The following is a 20,724-nucleotide window of genomic DNA, read 5'->3' on the forward strand; positions in this document are numbered from 1 at the left end:
TAACTTTGTATAGCCCCTGAGAAAATAATAAGGGTTTAATACTGCTCAGCACACTCACCTCAATGTCTGTATAGCATTTTCTACCCAACTACTTACCTGTATGAGGTCTAAATGATACTGGCAGTTTCTTCTGTGTAGGAGACAGATGCTAAACCACTTCTTCAGGTAATCATTTTCTTTCTTGTTTGTGTTCAATTTTCTGTTAAGTCTTTCTCAGTCTTTAGTGCAAAGCAGTAAAATTATAAATGCAATGTTCCTGAATTTCAGAGTCCACTGAGGTTTTTTATTGCATTTGATGGCTTGGCAAAGCCAGAGCTTTTCGGGAAAAGTCTGGGTTTATAACTGTGTCAAGCTTTGCATTTTGCACTATGATGAAGCTCTCAATAATTCATTGGAGAGCTTAGAATCTGGTACACAAGAAAATCACAGCTGGTCTGGGTTTGTTGTAAAACTTGTGGAATTGAGCTGAGAGGTCAACTCAATTGCTTGTCACCCAGTCAGGCACAGCTGGGGCAAAAATTGGAAGGAGGAGGGGGAAAAGTAGGAGTTAAACAGACGGCCACAGAACACATAATTTGTGCTTCCTTTTTTGTCAGTAATATCATCCTTCAGAATGGGATGGCTAATGTTGTTTGCATTGACTTTGTGGCCTTTTCACATGTAAAAAGTTTTATTGTTTTCCTGACAATTTTATTCATAAACTAACAGCTTGTATTCTTGGCACTAGTGTCCAAGTGTCATGCTTAATGTTTCTGGTCACGATGATGGCTGGGAATAATAGAGAAAGGAAATAAGTGACTGTAGAAATGCAAAGATGTCTCGTGTTTCATTTTATCGATCTGATTTTGGTGTCATTCAATTAAGACAAAAAGTGATGGATAGGCTGCATAGATTCTCCACTTTCCTCCCTAACCACTCCAGATAAAGCAGTTTTGAAGTGATGAAGATGGGAGGGAATGGAGGAGGAAGATAAATCAAAGATACTGTGTGCTCTGAATTAGAGATTAAAGTTTTTTAAAACAATTGTTGGAAGCAATATCTGCTGAGATTGCGTTTGGCTTTGTCTTGCCTGCACTCAACAATGACTTACACAGGATGGTAAATGCAATTTTAATTAAAAAGGCTACCTGTCTGTATAGAGAAGAACCACTGGCTATAAAATTCAAGCTAATTTTTTAATCTCAAGAAAATTACTTATTTTCCCCCTCAAAAGTCATTGTGATTTTAAATGTGCTAAAACTAGAAAGCATCTATCTATCTATCTATCTATCTATCTATCTATCTATCTATCTATCTATCTATCTATCTATCTATCTATCTATCTACCTACCTACCTACCTACCTACCTACCTACCTACCTACCTACCTACCTATCTATCTGTGGGTCCCACCGTATGTCAACTTCTGATCTTAGGTGCATGGCACGTACATCTGACAGCCTGTATACAACATCATATGCCACTTTGTTGGCAGGATATGGGCAGTAAGGGGGAGTTATGGGGAGTTATTTTGATTTTTGCCTGCCATCTTGTTGCCATTATATTGTTTTATTGTTACTATTATGGAGTAGCATATTGTTTTTATTGTTTTGTAGTATTGGGGCTACCGAGCCCATTTTATTCTGTAAGCCACCCCGAGCCGACTTGTCAGGAGGGACAGGATATAAATTTAATAATAAATAAAATAAATAAATATAAGACCTCATTTTAAAAATTTGTGACACTGTGTAGTTTTATGTCAGCTTTGGTTCTGGCAAACTAATTACATCATTGTTTGCAGGACTCATATCTGTAACTGCTCCTGTGGAGTGGTAGTAATAAAACAGTAAGAGCTAAAGGGGAGGAGAAAAGGCAGGCTCTGTCCGGGATAAAAACTCGGAGGGCCCAATCGGCTCCTGATTGGGCCCTCCGAGTGTCACCCCAGGGCCAAGCAGCCAATTTGGCTGGTTGTCCCAGCCTTGCCTGGGCCGGTCGGGGAGTCAGCACGCTGAGGAAGAAGCCTCCCCCACCGGTAAGTCCTCTGGCTGGCTTACTCTTGCTCCTGAGAAAGGAGCAGGGACGCCGTGGTGAAGATGCGGCATCCCTGCTCCTTTCCTGGCCCGGGTCCCTTCCCGCTGGGGGAAAGGAGTGGGGACACTGCATTGAAGACAGGGTTGTCTAGAGCAGGGGTAGTCAACCTGTGGTCCTCCAGATGTCCATGGACTACAATTCCCATGAGCTCCTGCCAGCATTTTCTGGCAGGGGCTCATGGGAATTGTAGTCCATGAATATCTGGAGGACCACAGGTTGACTACCCGTGGTCTAGCGGATAAAGTGGAATGATGTAAGCCACTTTGGGTCCCTACTGAGAAGAAAGGGAACATACAGTTAATAAATAATCATAGTCAAGATGGAAGAAATAAATTCTTACGAGATTTTTTAAAAAAACCATATATGGCTTGAATTTAAAACATCTTTAAAAGACATTTACTATGGGTACATTTGTGGATGCCCCTCACCCCCCAAAACAGTGTTGGCTAGGTCTGTCCAGCTGGGGGCTGCAAATCTCCTGGAATTATGACTGGTCTTCATGCTATGGAAATGTTTCCTTGGAGAAAATAGCTGCTTTGGTACCCTATAACATTGTACCCTGCTCCATCCCTGAAATGTTCAGAAATCTCCCAACCCCGAGCTGGCAATCCTAGGTTGGCTGTTTTTCCTGTAAACAAGTAATAATATTCTAAAGTTTGCCCTTCTGTCCTATCCAGCTCTGCTCAGCCACAATCTTCTCTGTTATAGAGTGGACTATTCTTCCCTCACTATTCTTCTTAAATGATCTTGTAACAATCCTCCTTCAAACTGTGTGCATAGCAGGGTACTAAAAAGGGGTTATAGCTAGCTTTGCTAGAATGCATTATTTATTTAACAACAGTGTTTATTATATAGAATTAAAGGGTTCTGAATTTAAACATAACTTTGAGGTAGTTCAGCATTCATGTTTTTGAATTCAACAATTTAAAAAAGAATAACAAGACCAATAAACATTTTGTCTTGGTGGAAGGAATACATACGTTTCTGTTGGTTAGGAAACCACTGGGTTGGACTCATCCAGATCATATTCTTAGAAAAAGGGAGGCTGACATCCTATTTCATCACTAAAAAGGCTACACAGTTATAATGGGACCTTCAAGGACAAAAGCCATGTGGATGAGGGCTGTAATAAGAATGATATTAGCTGAGATTCAGCAAAAAGGTATCTGGATTCAACCTACTGATTTTTTCATGTATTTCTTTGAACACCCCTACCCCAACCCAATGGCACTGTCAGATTTGTAATTCCACCTGGCAAGGAAGTTTGGTTACAGCCATTCTCAAGGACTAACAGGAATAAAGCTTTCAGGCTCACTTTAGTGCCATTGCCAGCAGACAAGAAGTAAGAAAATAGACTCAGGAGTGCTGGAAAAAATGTCCCCACTGTTTCAGGCTGGAGAAGAAGTGGCAAGTAAATGCAACTGAACATTTGCCTATTCATTATTTATGCTGGCAGTAAACTGAAAGTCTGTCACTGCTGTCCTTCCCACCCACAATTCCACATATGTTTTAAGAAGTTTGAGGTTTGTTGTAATATTTTAATCTAATTCATATACATGTAAATGTGTAGTCATCATGTAAATTATGAGCCTGTATCTTTCTGTGAGTTTTCACAAGCTATCATTGTCTTACTATTTCATCTTCCCTTTACAGTATAATCTTTAAAAGAGTTGCATCTTTCTGAATCCATCAAAATCAATGGATTTAGAAGGGTATAACTTTGGTTAGGATTGTTCTGCTAAACTAGTTATTAGCATTATCAGAGCAATCAAGGGGGAAGACAAATCAGAATGGGTAGCTGACTGAGCCTTATGTTAGTGTAACTCATACATATGCCTGTGTAAGAGGCGTTGACACCAGCAGAGGGCATGAGTGCCATTTTATGGTGCACTTGCTGCTGCACCACAGTTGCATGCCAGTGGTGGGATAGCACAACCCCATGCACAAGTGCTAGGAAGCATGGCACCAGCCAGTCATAGCTCCAAAGCATTTTCACAGTGGGAATGCAACCGCACAGAACAGGTAGGAAATTGCACTGGCAAAAATACCAGCATTTGGCTTTAGACAGGCCACAACTTTATTCAACATTTTACTGAGCGTTGGATAGCATGGGGAATTAGGAACCAGCCCTCTTGTGGCTCAAGAGCCACAAGGCAGCCATAGATTAATCCTGCAGGTATGCACGGGCCTCTCCGGCATCCCACCGGGCTTCCCATGCCCCCAATGACCTGCTGGATGTTACAGGGAGGTGACCAAATTATGAAACCCGTTGAGGCATGAACCTCTGCCGGGTTCCGAATCACCCGGAAATGTGGATCTGGATTCAGGGGCATCCTCCATAAGTGATGACCATCCAGCTCCGCTTACACACGGCTTCTTATGGAGGCCCCCCCACTAGAGCATGCCAGCACACAGGCTGGGATTGCTCAACCAATGGTTCCTCCCCATGCCCAAAAACTGCCACAGAGCAAGGGGATGGAAATTCCCATGCCCTAGCTCCCGCCAACGCTCAAAGCCTGTAGCCATCCAACAACGCATGACACAAGTCATGTAACCAAAGATCCATCCCCCACTTGGAGAGATGGATTCCATCAGCCTTGTATAAATGCCCCGACCGATGATTGATGTCTGGGTGTGGGATGACCAAACCACCCTTTTGAAACAAAAACTTATTAACTGCCTTGTTAACCTTCTTCCATGCAACATCAACTTTTTGGGGGGGAAACAGCTCCCCTCCAAACCCGACGTTCTAACAACATTGACCACCAAATCTGAATTCCAGGGAACTGGTAGGTAACATTTTCGAAGTCTTGTCTGATGGAGTTAGCCAATCTAACTGCCATCATGCTGGTGAGATCGTTCTCCCCAAACTATGTTGGGAATGCCGGTGCGTCGAATGGCCGTGTCCAGGTCAGTCAACAGAGATGACCAGCGCATTCCTCGACGACCCACCCAGGATATTCGATAGCAGTCTTCCAAATCAAAGTTGTTGCTCCAGCCAGATCTCACCACGTAACGAGCAGCCCAATGGCCAATACTGTGCCCGATAACCAGCACTCTCAGTAGCCCCAATTCCTGACCTGCAACATGGAATGTTGTATAGAAACATTATAGCAACAAACCTGAGCGAACATACCGCTTATAAGCCACTGACCGCCAAGAGCCCATTGCACATATGTCTTCCGGAGGCAACCCTGAAGCAGCTGCTTCAGTCGCCGCCCCTATGCAGAACAAATGGGTGCCAAATTGTTCTGCAGGTAGACCTAATTGGTTCAGTGTGCCCCTTAAAACAGAACCAAACTGGTAACAAGATAAAAATGTACCATCAGCATGAATTAATAACAGACCCGCCAGGTCTGGGTAGATCAACAAAAAGACCCATATGGAACCAACCAGGAGGGTCTGTCGTACTGGCCTGCAGCGTTATGCGCAAACCTTGTCCCAGCTGATCTGTTTTTGACTGGCGAAGAAGAATGAGCAACTCCTTCTAAATAATTTGCACATCCTTCTTCGCCAGAGCTCGAGCCCCAGGACCGGAGCGAGATTCTGACAGAAGTTCACCAATGTGGAAAGCCCCAAAAAACAGCAGGGTAAACACCGCTTCGAAAAGGATCGCCTCATAATGTCCACAGCATACTGCCGGTAGCTGGACTATTAGACTATGCAGAATATCTAAGGAAATCAGACGTCTGGTATCTGCTTGAACCGGGCCGATCCTCTTCCAGCCAGCTGTGGTCCTACAGACCAAAAATGATGTAGCCAGGTCCCACCACCCTCTTGTTTTGCATAAAAAGGAGGACCTGCAACTTGAACGTCCATGGTCCTTGGGGATATTTTGCAATACCCTAAATGAATAAGGTAACGCAGCACTAATTCCTCCATTGGGGGAAAGAAAATCCTGAACCCTCCCTGGGACCAGTGAATGCCATGTAGCCCTGCATGGCCGTTGTGTAAGCCCGATGGGTTGTCGGGGCCAGAGAACTGTTCACTGCTTCTAGGATCAATCCACGCCAATCATCCACAAGCCCTCTGGGAACTGCTCCTCTGCTCCTGAAAGCAAGACAGAGCATCCGCAATATTGTTAGAAGCACCCGGAACATGACGAGCTCCAAAAGTGATATTGCTCCCCAAACAAACCCGGACCAACTTCCACACCAAACGCATCACCCATGGGGATTTGCTGGATTAGCGATTTATAAAGCACACAACCACTTGGTTGTCACACCAAAATAAAACTCTGCTGTCTCTAAACAGTTCCTTCCACATTATGACTGCTGCCACCACTGGGAACAGGTCAGGTTCCTAAGTATAGGGGCCCCCACCCATTCTTGCAGCCACCACTCAGCACACCATCTGTTACGAAAAAATACCCCAAAACCGAGGCATCCCAATGCGTCCGAGTGAACCTGTAAGGATGATTCCGGGGACACAGGTGTCTGCCAAATTGAAACACCATTGAACCCCTCAATGAAGTCCCTCCAAACCCAAGGGTCTTCCTTCAGAGGTCATGTCAGCCTTATGTGGTGATGTCGGCCTCTGACCTCTGCTGTGGTTCTGGCCAAGCGAGCACAGAAAGCTTGTCCTGGGAAGACGGCTTTGCAAGCAAAGTTCAAATGCCCTAGGAGACTTTGCATCTCCTTCAAGGTGCATTTGCACTTAGCCAGAATTTGCCCCAACAGCGTTCTCAATGTGAGTACCTTGTCCTCCAGCAACTTGGACAAACCTGCTTCTGAGTCTAACAAAATCCCTAAATAAGTCAAATGAGGATAAGGACCTTCAGTCTTCTCTGCTAACAGGACTCCCAATTCTCCTGCCAGTGCCTAAAATTCTGTCAATTTTTCCAAACAATTGGAGGTACCCACTGGACCAATGAATAGAAAATCATCCAAGACATGCGTGATATGTGGGCTCCCATTCCTATTATCACCCATTCCAAAAAGGTACTAAAGGTCTCAAAAGCAAAACATACGATGGAGCAGCCCATCGGCACCGCCTTGTCCACGTACCAGAAATCATGGAATTGACACCCTCAACAAACAGCAATCGTCAGGGTGTACAAGCAATAAGTGGAAAGTTGATTGGATATCACACTTAGCGAGTAAAGCCCCAGGACCACAGTCCCTCACCAAGGATATTGCATGGTCTAAAGATGCATAAGTAACAGAGCGAAGTTCTGGTGCAATTCCATCATTCACCGATGAACCCTTTGTGTAGGACAAATGATGTATTAACCTGTATTGTCCTGGGGCTTTTTAAGGTATGACCCCTAATGGGGATACCCTCAAATTGTTCAACGGAGGCCGAAGGTAGGGGCCGACCATGTGTCCAGCCTTGCACTCTTTCTTAATTTTTTCCGCTACAACATTAGGCAATTGATTAGCCGATTTAAGTTTAGGGCTGGAGGTAGCCTCATGCGGCCCCACATACGGAATATGGAAACCCACTGAAAATCCAGATGCCAGGTATTCTGCTGCCTCCCTTTTTGGATAGTCCCGCAATAATGCCAACAGGGCAGTAACTTTAACTGGGGAAAATGCCAGGATAGCGAGCTCCAGTGGTGTTTTATTCAGCCTTTTGGGTTCCTAATCCACCTGAGGTAGCCGACCCAATCCCTTTCTTAGTGGTATGCCGGCCTGCCCGAAAGGGCTGACTCATACTAGGGCAGTTACAATTCTGTTTGGAGTGAGCTTTACAGTTGTGCTCATACCTGCAACGATGCCGTTGGCATTACCCTTTATTAAACTCCCAACATAAATCCCGAAACTCCTTGCAGCCACCCATTCAGTGCCTCTCAGGTTCGAATTTCTGTTTATATGGACCCACTTTTACCATCTACGAGTCCCGTTCTTTTAAATCCCACTGAGCCTGGGCATTATTGGATGCCTTCTCCCGCTCTTTCGTATTGTAGGTAATTGTTACCGCATCACCTACTAACACTTTAGCTTCCATGACATTATTAAAGTGCCTAATCATATACCACCCACGTTCGGGAAATGCCCCCCGCCACCAGGCACATATATTCTCCATACCCCCTGATCCAATTAGTGAAGGTCCACTCAACCGCATTGCGGTCCCTGCGACCCCTCTTTTTCTTAGCTCCAGTTTGGGGGTGTGATCATCTGGCCACACAAATTCAAATACATCCATATAATAGCCTGACAGGGCTCACATGCGCTGTTTGGGAGACAGATGAGTGTCTGGAGGGTCCTCCCCAGCTGGGTAACCAGTGGGAAGTTGAGTTGGCTGACCCAACCTCGCACCTTCCTTGTAGTAAAACCTAGTCACCTCCCGGAAGCTGGGCAGCCAAGCCAGGATACTGGGAAAACATGGCTCCCTGGAGCCAATAAGTTGCATCTTTTTGGCCCACAAGAGCCTTATCCTCTGATGATGAGGACTCACTAGATGAGCTGCCAGAATGTTGCACCATGGAGCGCCTGCCCTGACCGTGCCTCCTACGTTTCTAGCCCTTAGGTTCAGGAGGAATGGTGTTGCCATGCGCTGGCGCAGCCTGCTCCTATACTGTGGCCGTATTAGATTCAGTTGCACGTCCAGGAATTTCCAACACCTGCACGGGTGCTGGGAACAACTGAGGGCAACCCAACACTGGACGGCTGTGGCCTAATCAGGGTCATTTGAGGCATAATAGGCACCTGAGACTCATGCTGAGATGAGGGAGTCACACCCTGACACATCCCAACACCAGGGTGCGAGCCAAAAGACCCTGAATCCCCTGGATCTGGGCATACTGGCAAACCTGCCAAGCTCTGGCATGATTGCTGATCCACCCCAACACTCTGCTGACTCAAACAAGGGTGGGGCCATGTGGATTGCAGCCCAGCAGCAGGTCAGGCCAGTTGCAGACCAGGCTGCTACCATGCCAATAGGTTCCCGCCCTGGGATAAACTAGGATGGGCACCCTCCCCCCCCCCAGTACCATAGGCTATGGCCCGCTGGAGCCCCCCATTGATTAGAATAAGGGTTTTCCCATCCTTGCCACCAACCACTATTCCCACCATAAGGCAAGGGCATAACCTGTCCACCAGCCAGTTGGGTTGGCAACTGTGGTAATCCCACCTGGTGCTGGCTTATAACAGGTGCCTGGAGCCCTGATGGGCACCGTGGAAGGAGCTCCTACCCCCAAATTGGAGGCATCCACAACTGGGGGAACATTCCCTGAAGAGGCCTCCCCCCCCCACTGCTGCCCTTGGGACAGAAGCCTCAATCGCCCGCTCCTGTTCCTGCCTGCGGGCTCCCCTGGTGCCATAAGGGGGCTGGGGCATCATGTGAGGCCATGCTCTGTCCATCTTCCCTGCCTGGAGCCAACCCAGTTGTTTTTTGGGAGGGAGAATTCAGTGATTCAATCACCTCAGCAGGCCCTCAATGTAGGCCGCACTTGGAGCCCTTCAAAGCCATTCCAACTCCTTCATCAGGGAAGAGGGAAAGAGGCCTATGCCTTTCTGCCTCCTCCCTATAGGGCGTGTCAGGGGGAAGCTGGGAAGAGCTGATTCGCTCCCTTACCTCCCAGCACACCAATCAGCACTGCTGCCACCCCCAGGGGCTTATGAGACTTGTAGCCCCCTTCCCTGTGTGCTCTTTTGGTGACTGCTTCCCTGCAGTGGCAAATTGCACCCAGGGTAAGTCCTGTCTGCCCTTGTGTGCTGGGGTTTCTGGTTGTCATGGGGCCAGGGAAGGCCATATGGGGCTGGGGGCATCCCAATCGCCTATGGTGGGGTTTAGACTTTATTTGCAGTCCACTAGCAGCTCTGTCATTTCCCATCCAGCAATCTTAATAGTGGTTGCTGGGCATCTGGAGGGGCTTCTTGCCATTCCAAGTGATGCCAGTGAAGGACAAGAGTGCTCCTTGGTGACCTTCCAGAGTCTCCCTGAGTCTCCCTGGCATGCCTTGCCCCTCCTCTTCCTATTTCTCCAGTGGGGGTGACACTTGGGTTGGCATGGAAACACCCTTGAAAATGTGGGCAGGTGTCAGGCTGCTGTGGCTAGTGGTGAGAGACACCCTAACATCCACATTCTTGTCCCTCACGAGCCTCTGATGCCCTGTGTACTCTATATGCAGTGTGCCACCATGGTGTGCCAGCAGGGCTAACAGGTGATACCACCTTCCTCACTGACAGGTGACTGGGGTTCATGATGGAAACTGGTCTCTTTAAAGCTGTGCGTGGCCTGCCTCTCTCCAAGCCCTACCAGTGAGGGATGCTTGGATTGGCTTCCTAAACTCATGAATCTCATTGGTCCTGCTTGCCCTGTCTATCATGTTGCCCCTGTCTCACAACATCACTGGAATGTAATGCTGTGGTAGAATAATCATGGACACTGTGGCAGCAGCGACTGGCAACACTGTTGATGTACATTTGCCCCCATTCAGCCACCGCAGAACTATCCCCTTAGGGTGGAAACTAGCAGCACCACAACTGTGTTATGGCTAGCTGCTACCACACAGACATGGCTCAGGATTACTCTGCCCATCTGAATCAGGAGAATGCTGGTTTGAGATCCAAAGCCAAGTTGCTATATGTACTGATTGCAGAAGTTCATAATTATTTGGTTTGGCATAAAAATGTATCTAGCGCACAATGTATTCCAAATCAAGCCTTTTAAATTGATGTGGAAAATATTTGTTAAAGTGAAAGCCAGTTTATATGGGAAATGTTTTCAGTACTGGAATGACAAAGGGGCAATTCTCTCTCCCTCTCTCTTTCTCTGCTATGCTACTTTCAACTCAGATCTTAGTGTTATTATGTCAAATACAGTTGTGCAAATAAGGCAATGGAAATGCTTATGAACTGTTATCTTGAATACTGTCTACAGTTCTCAGTATGATTCTTGATATTTCAGTTCCATTAGTAAATAAGTTGGAATTTACTAATATTATCCTCAGAATTGACCGCAACCATGGGCCAAGTAAATACGCCTAGAACTGTTTCCCTGGGGGAAAGCCCCAAATCCACTAGGTGATATGCCATAGTGCTATATACAGCAATCATACTGCAATCTTCTTACTTAATCTGAATTCAACATTATATGGAGTCTGAACCTGCAGCTGTCTGTTGCAGAATCAACTATCTAATGAAGCCTTGGCCTGTATACAGCAGAAGAGGACTGTGCAGAACACTCTAGTGAAGATCCTGACCCCCCCCCTCCCCGTGTACCTATCGGCAACCGGCTGTATTAATCCCATTGGCTTTCATTTTCTAGTCTTCATGTATTTTTCATTTATATGTCACCTCACAGAATATGTATATGTAAAGGAAGATAATTATATGGAATTTTCTGAAACTTTGCTACAGATAGTGCTCATTTAATACCCCTCCCCCACCAGTTTGATGTAGTAGTCATTTTAAAGCTTGTGAAAGGGTGAAGAAGTCGACAGTTTTCTGAGGAGGGTGGTTTCTCTTTGAATATGCAACTATAATTAGTTATGATCTGTATTATATATATATAACCAGCAGTGTAGGAATCATTTTATAATATGTGGCAAAGTCAATTTAGAAATGGTAAGGAGGTTTGAATGTGATCCGTATTGTCCTTGGACTTGGCTGTTGCATTACACTTTAAATGGAATTGATTGTGTGCACGTAATGAAACTACCAGATTGATTTCTGAAAGAAGAAGAAAACTGTTCCTCCCTCAGTGTGCCTCTGCTGCAGACTGTATAATTCTTTATGTAGGAAAATAATAATACCATGTGCCTACAGGTAATAACAGCTCTTAAGGATTCATAAATGTGATTATTTTGACAAATGCATTTAAAGTTCTTTCTAAAGTACATTTTAGTTGTTTTACAATTAATTATTTCCCTCTGCCCCTGTAATACATTTGTGAAACAAAGTCTTTTGAATTGGCTTATTTAATGAACTTCGTAAGATGCTAGTGAGAGTAGGTGATTCAAAAGGAATAAAGACTGTTAGCACCAAGCTGAATAGGATACCTTCTAACCATGATATGCATATTTGTTGTTGCTAAGTAATGAGGAAAAAAATTACTCATGACTCCAGTAATAACAAATACATTAGTCATTTTGACATAAGCTGTTGAAAATGCATTTTATTTTTACTTATATATCACAAACCAAAATATATAAAGTGAGAGAAGTTTAATTTTTTCCCCTCTGCCTCACCATATTTTACTCATGAAGAAGTTAGACAGCTTTCTGTGAGAAGTAAACCCTATTCCTATCTTGTGTCACAAGAATTAAGGCCCAGGCCATGAATCATTAGATCTGTAAATTCCATCACCTTGTTTGAGAATGAGGGAAGATAACAAGGAACACGCTACTCGTTCCTCAGCTAGTTTGGGATTTTCAGTTTTGTCTTGAATTTAGTTTCTGTTTGGGGTAAATCAGTGTGCGTAATGAAGCACAAAACAAAAGAGGCTCACTCTCTCACACTTTGAATTTCCAGTGTTTCTCTGATGTAGCTTCCAAGAGCAGTCCATTCTTCCCAGCCCACTTGATATCCTGCAGGTTGTGGCAGAACAATTCACAGGAAAAGCTTAGACATTGAGCTTGCATGCTTCTTGACTCCATTCTAAACCCTTTGTTCACACCAGGGTGGCATTTTTTCACACAGCATGTGGCAGATTTGACTCCTCTCCAGCTTGTCTTATAAAATCAAAGCTTCTTCAAAAAATTTAAAAGATTCAGAATGTTGTTTGTAGCCCCATTGAATCTAACTACCTTCCATTAAATGTTTCAACAGTAATGTAAAATGTAGTGATATAATAACTGAGGTTCAAATACATACACACACAATCTTTACATTAATTCTTTTTGAATAAATGTGCTTAAAACACTTCCATATTCACTAATTAATGTGAAAATTACCTCCAGAATGTATATTCTGAATTATTATTACCACAGCAAAAATGTATAATAATACACAGCAGAGTAATTGCAACATACAACTACCTTTTTATATACTAATTTTTAGAGGTGAATTGCCATATTTAAAAAAAATAAGGACATAATGGCATAAGATGATAATCTTAATTTATAAAGTTAGAAAAATAGAATGGATCATGAAATTAACTAAAGTAGAATAACAACATGATTTGCTTCTCAAATTATTCTTCATAATGCTTCTTCTTGTTTAAGCTTCCTTTATACCATATGATTAGAAAAACTATCACTGTCTTTAGAAATATACTCCTTTAAGAATTAAGTGGAAGCTTCTATTTGGTCAAGGATATTTAAGACAATATTCCCATAAAGATTCAATGCAGTAGATTTAAAATTTAAATGTCTGTTTTATAAATTTAAGTTCTTAATGTTTTTTTCATGCATACCTTATAGAAATAGGCCAACATTTTATTTAAGTTTTCTGTATTCCATTTCTGTTATTTCAAAGGATACATTTCCCTCCTATTTCATAATGATGAATTATCTGTTTTCATTATTTTTCTTGTATTCCTTAGAATAACCTATGAGAAAATATTGAAGAATCATTAACCTAAGCCTTAGTTATAAAACCGAGGCACAGTATGATTATGTAAATACTTGTATAAATTTGAGTATTAGACTGTATACATTCCAAAGAATGTACTGAGTAGCATTTTTATCTAATAAATTCACAGAATGTGACTATATAGATAGCAGGTCTCTATAGTAATGTAAATCCCTATGCTTATTTAATGTTGATGTTTTTATAATAGTAACACATTTGCTGAAATGTGCAGCATGCTCTGCAAAAGCTCAGTTTAGCAACAATCAAATGGAAAAGAGCTAAGTTAAAACAGATTTATTATTTAAACGCTTCTTGTTTCAATTAATAACCCACTTTCTTTTTAAAAGTTCTTTAAATCTATTTAGAAAGCATAGAATAAAGTATAGTAAACACCTCTAGAACTGGAAAAGTACAGTTTGATATTTCTAAGACTGTGTCATGAATAAATCAATGAATATAATATCTGTCATGTTATACTGCAGTCAAACTGTGATTTAAATTAGCCATGGGTGACTTAAAAAAAACATTTGTTAATCTAAATATATTTGCAGTAAAGAAAATAGGTGTTTTTGAAACTTACATGTTAAGTAGGGATGACTACATAAGTAGTTAGTTTTGTTGGAATATGCTTCTAAAATATGGGATTGAAATTAATAAAGAACAAGACATTATAGAGGATAATCAGTTAAAATATTATTTTACAATTTAGTTGAATTATTTTTAAAGATTCTAAGTATGCAAGTGAAATAAACATTCAAATACATATACACAAACACACACACCTGCACAGATAGTATACATTCGTGCATATCTAGTAAAACATTCCTCCTAGGAAGTGTTTTTCTAACTTTAACTTCTAATAATCTAGCAAGAAGATTAACAAATTAATTTCCATGACACATAAGAAGTTTTGTAAGTATACGAAAATTAGTTACCTACTTTCACAGAACAAATTTACTGAAGAAATAGCATGATTTCGTTTCATTAAGATTCTGTCAAATCAGGAAGAAATATTGTGTGAACATTCATCATTATCCATTCCAGAAAATCCCAGTTTTTATTGCTTCGCATTGGCTATTCAGCATCAGACTTTCTTCATGTTAATGTCTCTTTTTGCATGGAGAAATCCAAAATCTTGAGCAAAATCCTATTTGGTTTGCATTACCTTTTCAGTCTGTGGCCTGTCCTTAGATTATTAGAATTAAAGAACAGATTCTCTTTTAAAGTTGTCTTCGAGTAATCCTCTTCTGGTTAAGTCTGGATGAAAAGAGCATTCATTGTGAATTATGTTTCATCTGTCACAATAACCTTCTTTATTCATTAGTGCACCTCCCTTTAGCCTTTGGCAAGTACAGGAAAACAGTTATGTCTTCAAATCTAAAGATGCTGGTGTCTCAAAGCATGTATAGATACTGATGTCATATCGAGACAGTGCTTCCTAAGCAACACTCTGAAGAATATAGAAGCCTTTTTGAACCTGAATTTTATTAGACCAGAGTAGAGGCGAGCATGCTTTACAATGGGCAGGTTCTGAGAGTTGTCAGTGGGTTAACTTTTTTTTTTTTTTGGACAGGCAGTGGTCACACAGATCCAGTCATAGTATTTGAATGTGAGCAAAATATGATTGCACGTATACGTCATTTCACGTTCTTGTGGACTTAACAAAAATCAATTATATTAGAATGCACAGATTTTATTAGAAGCATTTCCATATCATTTCCACATTTTTTTAAAAAACCTTTAAAACATTTCCCCAAAGAAAAACAAATGCATATAGTTGGAGTTTTCCTAAAGAAGACACTTGTCTGTTATTTTCAGAATATATACTATAACAACTATAGCATAAGGAAGAGTCAAATATGATTTTATCTTTCCTTATGGCAGACATGTTTAAATCTATTTTAAAAGCAAGGGGGTACTTGCAAACTGTCATTTTTCTTCTCTCAGATAAGACACATTCCATTTTTTTCTGTACTAAATTAGCTTTAGTACAAGTATTTTGTTGGGGAGACTGATCCTTAAATATATCTATATTGGGGAGGAGTCTTAGAAGAACAGATATTAAAGCAATAAGAGTTGAAGCAGGCTAGAAAAATGAATTTTATCACACAGAGTTAGTTAACATCAATACGAAACAAAATAAAAGAAATGAGAAAAGTATCTAAAGAAGAACATTACTTGAGATTTGGGAGTAAAGAGAAACAATTTGGCCCATTGCACAGGTTTGGGCTCAAAAGTGCTTGCTAAGCTATCTATTTCACACATACAACGACAGAAGGTTCGATATTCATTCGATCGATGAGTGAAAAGGCACAATGGCAAAATCAGACAGAGTTCTTTTCAAATACAGATCTCCAATGTCCCCCCACAGTCTGCAGTTGCACGGCTGGTGGTGTGGCACAGACGGAGCAAGGGTTACATCAAGGCTGTTCTCTGGACCGTGAAAGCAGTCTAGACCGATGACCTGCAGCATCATGCCCTTTGAAGAAGAGGCAAGTTCGGTCACAATGAAGAAAATCAAGGCATACCCCTTTTAACAATAGGGAGCAGCTCGTGGCTGCAAAGAGGTAAGCAGGGGTAATAAAAAAAAAGGCATCTGCTTCCATGGTTACAGGCCAACTATGAGAACCTTCTTTTAAGAGAGATGGTTCTCATGCTCCCTCACAGCCCATGTCATGCATTATAAGCAAAGGCAGGTTGAGCTGAAATCCGCATAGATATTTCAGAGTAAAATGATACGCGAGCACATGGCTGTTAGCAAAAAAAAGTCACATGACTATTAAGAAGCAGACTTGTACTGTTCCTGAATAGAGCACTTTTCTCTTACCCAAGAGTAGATGGGAAAGAAAAGCATTTGTGCAAAATGAACGTTCATATGATATGTAACGTTTTCAGTGTTCCTATTCTATTAACTGAGAAAAGGTCAGGGGTTAGGATGTGTGTGTGTGTGTGTGTGTGTGTGTGAAAAGGCTACAAAACCCTTTTGTTAAGGAAGTCTTTATGAATGGCTTTTAAAACAATTTTATTTTTTCCAGTTTGAACTATTATAAGTTTTATGGCAGTAAAAATACCTTGCCATTCCAATTGGATTTTTTAAAAATATTTTTTATTAACTGTTTTGGTTCACAGTGCTCATTTAATAATTTTTTTACTTCAAGATATTTTTGTCAATATGTTGACAACATATGTTCTTTCAATAACAGAAACAGCAGTGTTTCTATTTTGCTCCTGCTCTTCTTCCTATATATTCCTTATTGTTTTCTTTTCAAAAATTAGAATATTGAGCAAAATATATTATTTTCAACTATGTACATACATATTAATAATGTGTGCATCTTATGGATAACAGTTGTGGGATTTTATATAAGAGACGAATACCATAGTGTAGAATAATTATCTAATTCTTTCAGTTAGATAGTACAGCTTGGTGTCAGAGAAATACTTAATGTTTATTTACCATCACTTGTAAATACATATTTATATCATTAAAATATTTGCATTTGAGAATATGGCTAGAGATTAATTTGAAATTTACAGTATAATTAAGATTAATCTGATGTACTTTATTATTCTACTGTCGGGTACTCGTGACAATGTTTTACGATATGCAGATTTATGGAATGTAAATGAAAGCAATTAATACTTTGTAAAGCAATGACATTTCTCAGAGTAAATGCATACAAGCATCTGTATAACTGGGATTTCCATGTGGTTTGCAGGTGATTGTATTGGTGAACCAATTCATAAAGCTATTGAATAGCAACAATGCAAGCTATTCTGGGGGTGGGGGGTAGGAACTTATTGTATATATTGAACTGTGTTTTAAGAGGAAAGGAAAAAGTATTGAATTAAGCAATAATGATACATGAGCATAACTTGAATGATAATGATTAAACTACTTATACCCATGCAGGCTACTATTTTTTTTTTAATGTTCCTACCATGTTTAACGGGGCACAGGATTTCAAGTTTGCAGTGCAAGTTTATGAAGAATTAATAAAACTAAACCCTTTGTTTTACCTGTATTTATTAGGTCTCATATTTTCTGTGTATTAATTATTCAGTTCTAAACATAACTGCATAGAGTACAGCTTCCCCCACACCAGCTTGATGTAGTGGTTAGGAGTGCCGACTTCTAATCTGGAGAGCTGGGTTTGATGTGTCGAGCTGGGTTTGTCCTCCTCCACATGGGTGACCCTCCTCCACATGGGTGACCCTGAGCTTGCCACAGCACTGAAAACCTGTTCTGACTGAGCAGTAATATCAGGGCTCTCTCACAGGGTATCTGCTGTGGGGAGAGGAAAGGGAAGGCGATTGTAAGCTGCTTTGAGAGTCCTTCAAGTAGAGAAAAGTGACATATAAGAACCAACTCCTCTTCCTCCTCCTCCTTCTTGACAGCCTCTTTATCTTTTCTTAATTTAAATTCTGAGTCTTAAAGGTAGTGATACATTGTGTCAGACTGATTATGAAAGAGTATACCTAATGTCTGTATAACTTTTAAAAACATTTTAGATTGGTTTGCTTGTGATTCATCCGTTTTTTAAGCCCCCAAATGTTGCTATTCTGTGGGTTTATTATTGTGGTGTTATTAAAAACTTACACATACAACATAATGTTTGTCATGCATCTTTTTCTGATAAACCCATCTGTAATATAATGTTGCATTTGTTAGTCATGAAAGATATTCATGAGCTGCAAAGAAATGGGCGGTATAGAAATCTAAATAAATAAATAAATAAATTTTGCATGTAGCGATGCATTTAATTTGTATAAAACCAAGTGCAGGGTTTAAACCAGGGGTAGTCAAACTGCGGCCCTCCAGATGTCTATGGACAGATGTCTATGGACTCCTGGGAATTGTAGTCCATGGACATCTGGAGAGCCGCAGTTTGACTACCCCTGGTTTAAAAGCTTGTGGATGGTTGTGGTTGTGTGTACTCAGCAGAGGGCTTCTGCTTTTATTGGACTAATAATTAATGTTCTGAATAATCATACTAAAGTTGGCATATTTTTCACCTGCTACCGTTTGAATGGTTCATTGGGAGGTCTTGTAGTGTTTCCATCCATCCATAACTTTATGTTTTACTGTTTTTTTCTAGATGACAAAGTCATAACAAGCAAGCAAATTTTCCCTTACTATTCTAACAAATGATACAGAGAATTTTATCAGCAAGTCAATAGTTGGTAGAAAGATAATCTGAATAGATTCAATAATTTCAGTTCTTTGTCATTTTAACAGGCCACAGTGAGGGTTACCAAACTTCAGGTGGGGCCTGGAGATCTCCCACAATTACAGTTTATCTCCAGAATCCCTAGCTTAATTATCTGGAGAAAATGGCTGCTTTGAAGAGTGTCATTATACCCTGCTGAGGCTCATCCCGCAAACCCCACTCTTTCCAGACACAACCTCCCAAATCTCCAGGAATTTCCAAAGCCAGAATAGCAATAATAACTATAGATCTGTTCCTACTTAATATGATAACATTGACAACCATATGATTTAAATATTCTCAAATGAATTGCAAGTGTATATGCAGTTGTCTCTACTTTGGAGAGTGCCCTGCTGAGGCCCATCCCCACAAATCCCAGGTTGCTACAGTGGTTAAGAATAGTGGCTTCTAATCTGGAGCTCCCGATTTGATTCCCCTCTCCTCCACATGCAGCCTGCTAGGCTGACCTTGGGCTAGTCATAGTCCTGTTAGAAGTTGTTCTCACAGAGATATGTCTCTCAGAGCTCTCTCAGGCCCACCTACCACACAGGGTGTATGTTGTGAGGAGAGGAAGGGGTTTGTAAGGTGCTTTGAGACTCCTTTGGGTAGTGAAGAATGGGGTATAAAATACAACCCTTCTTTTTCTAAATTGCATTTAGGGTATACTAATCTAGAACCATAGTATAGAACCATGTGATATTCACCACCTGAGAAATAGCTGAACTAATGAATGAGAACCTTATTCCAGAAAGTTAATACATAAAAATATCAGAGGTGTTTATATTGTCATACGGGACAAGAAATAAACAGTTTGTTCTAAACAGAAAGCATTACCATGCTTTGAAGTTCCTCTTAAACAAAAAGACCATGTTTAATCTTCAATCAGGTATAAGGAGGAAGTGGCAGAATTGGCTGGCAGGATTACATTTGTTTATATACTTTGAAAATGTATGTGCCATATCTTTGGATACTTACTCCAGGCAACTCACAAAGTAAAAGAATATGGGGTGTGGCTAAAGATGTTGTCCTGAGAGGGTGGCAGGGCATCTGCTCTGCTATCTCTGAAGCCTGACAGGGGTCAATTGTGCAAGCAATTGGCAGAAAAGAGGAGGGGTACGCAAACCCCACCTCACCTTTCTACCCAGGAAGTTCTCAAGTAAATTGATTAATAATAACTTTTCTTTTGTATATCTAAACAGGACTTTTTTTCTTTTTTTAAAAAATGTAGTGGAAATGTGGATGGCTCTTAGACTCATGGCTCTTAGAGTTTTGGGCAAAAGTTTATATCACTGTGGAGTCAATGTGGGGTCGTATATTCTCAAATGATGATTATATTTCTATCTTTATGAAAATAAAAAAAATCATTATAAAAAAAAACAAAGTAAAAGAATATAATAAAAATACTACAGAATTATCAAAACAAAGCTCCAAATAAAACCAACCAAACAAATAAAGACTGAATAAAACAATATTCAGTATTCATAATATTCATAAAAGAAGTCCTTAGGCTAACAACTGACCATAACAACAGCTTTAAAATAATATAGAACCATTCGGAAACCTGATTTGTTTTTTTTTTAATGTTGGATGCCTGAAAGAGAATAAAGTGTACTCCAAATTAACCCCCAAGCAATAAAGGTAACGGTAAAGGTATCCCCTATGCAAGCACCGGGTCATGTCTGACCCTTGGGGTGCCGCCCTCTACTGTTTTCGTGGCAGACTCAATATGGGGTGGTTTGCCAGTGCCTTCCCCAGTCATTACCATTTACCCCCCAGCAAGCTGGGTACTCATTTTACCGACCTCGGAAGGATGGAAGGCTGAGTCAACCTTGAGTCGGCTGCTGGGATCGAACTCCCAGCCTCATGGGCAGAGGTTCATACTGCATGTCTGCTGCCTTACTACTCTGCGCCACAAGAGGTCTTTCTAAAGTTGAGGTGCCAGCAATGAAAAAGTTCTGCTTCTGCTTGCTAGGGTTGCCACGCCAC

General features: G+C 41.2%; 1 protein-coding gene and 1 long non-coding RNA gene across 8 annotated transcripts in view; one reads left to right on the forward strand and one right to left on the reverse strand.

The window, feature by feature from the left end:
* LOC143839837 (uncharacterized) overlaps window positions 1–20,724 on the forward strand; it is a 298,170-nt gene that overhangs the window by 156,507 nt on the left and 120,939 nt on the right. The gene's annotated exons all lie outside the window — the stretch shown is intronic.
* Window positions 12,112–16,094, reverse strand: LOC143839838 (uncharacterized). Its single transcript, XR_013231902.1, has 3 exons — window positions 14,468–16,094; window positions 14,109–14,159; window positions 12,112–13,505 (listed from the first exon to the last, which is right to left on the reverse strand). It is a non-coding gene; the product is annotated as an uncharacterized LOC143839838 (long non-coding RNA).

Source organism: Paroedura picta, chromosome 6 (genome assembly GCF_049243985.1).
Source record: "Paroedura picta isolate Pp20150507F chromosome 6, Ppicta_v3.0, whole genome shotgun sequence".
Lineage (NCBI taxonomy): Eukaryota > Metazoa > Chordata > Lepidosauria > Squamata > Gekkonidae > Paroedura > Paroedura picta.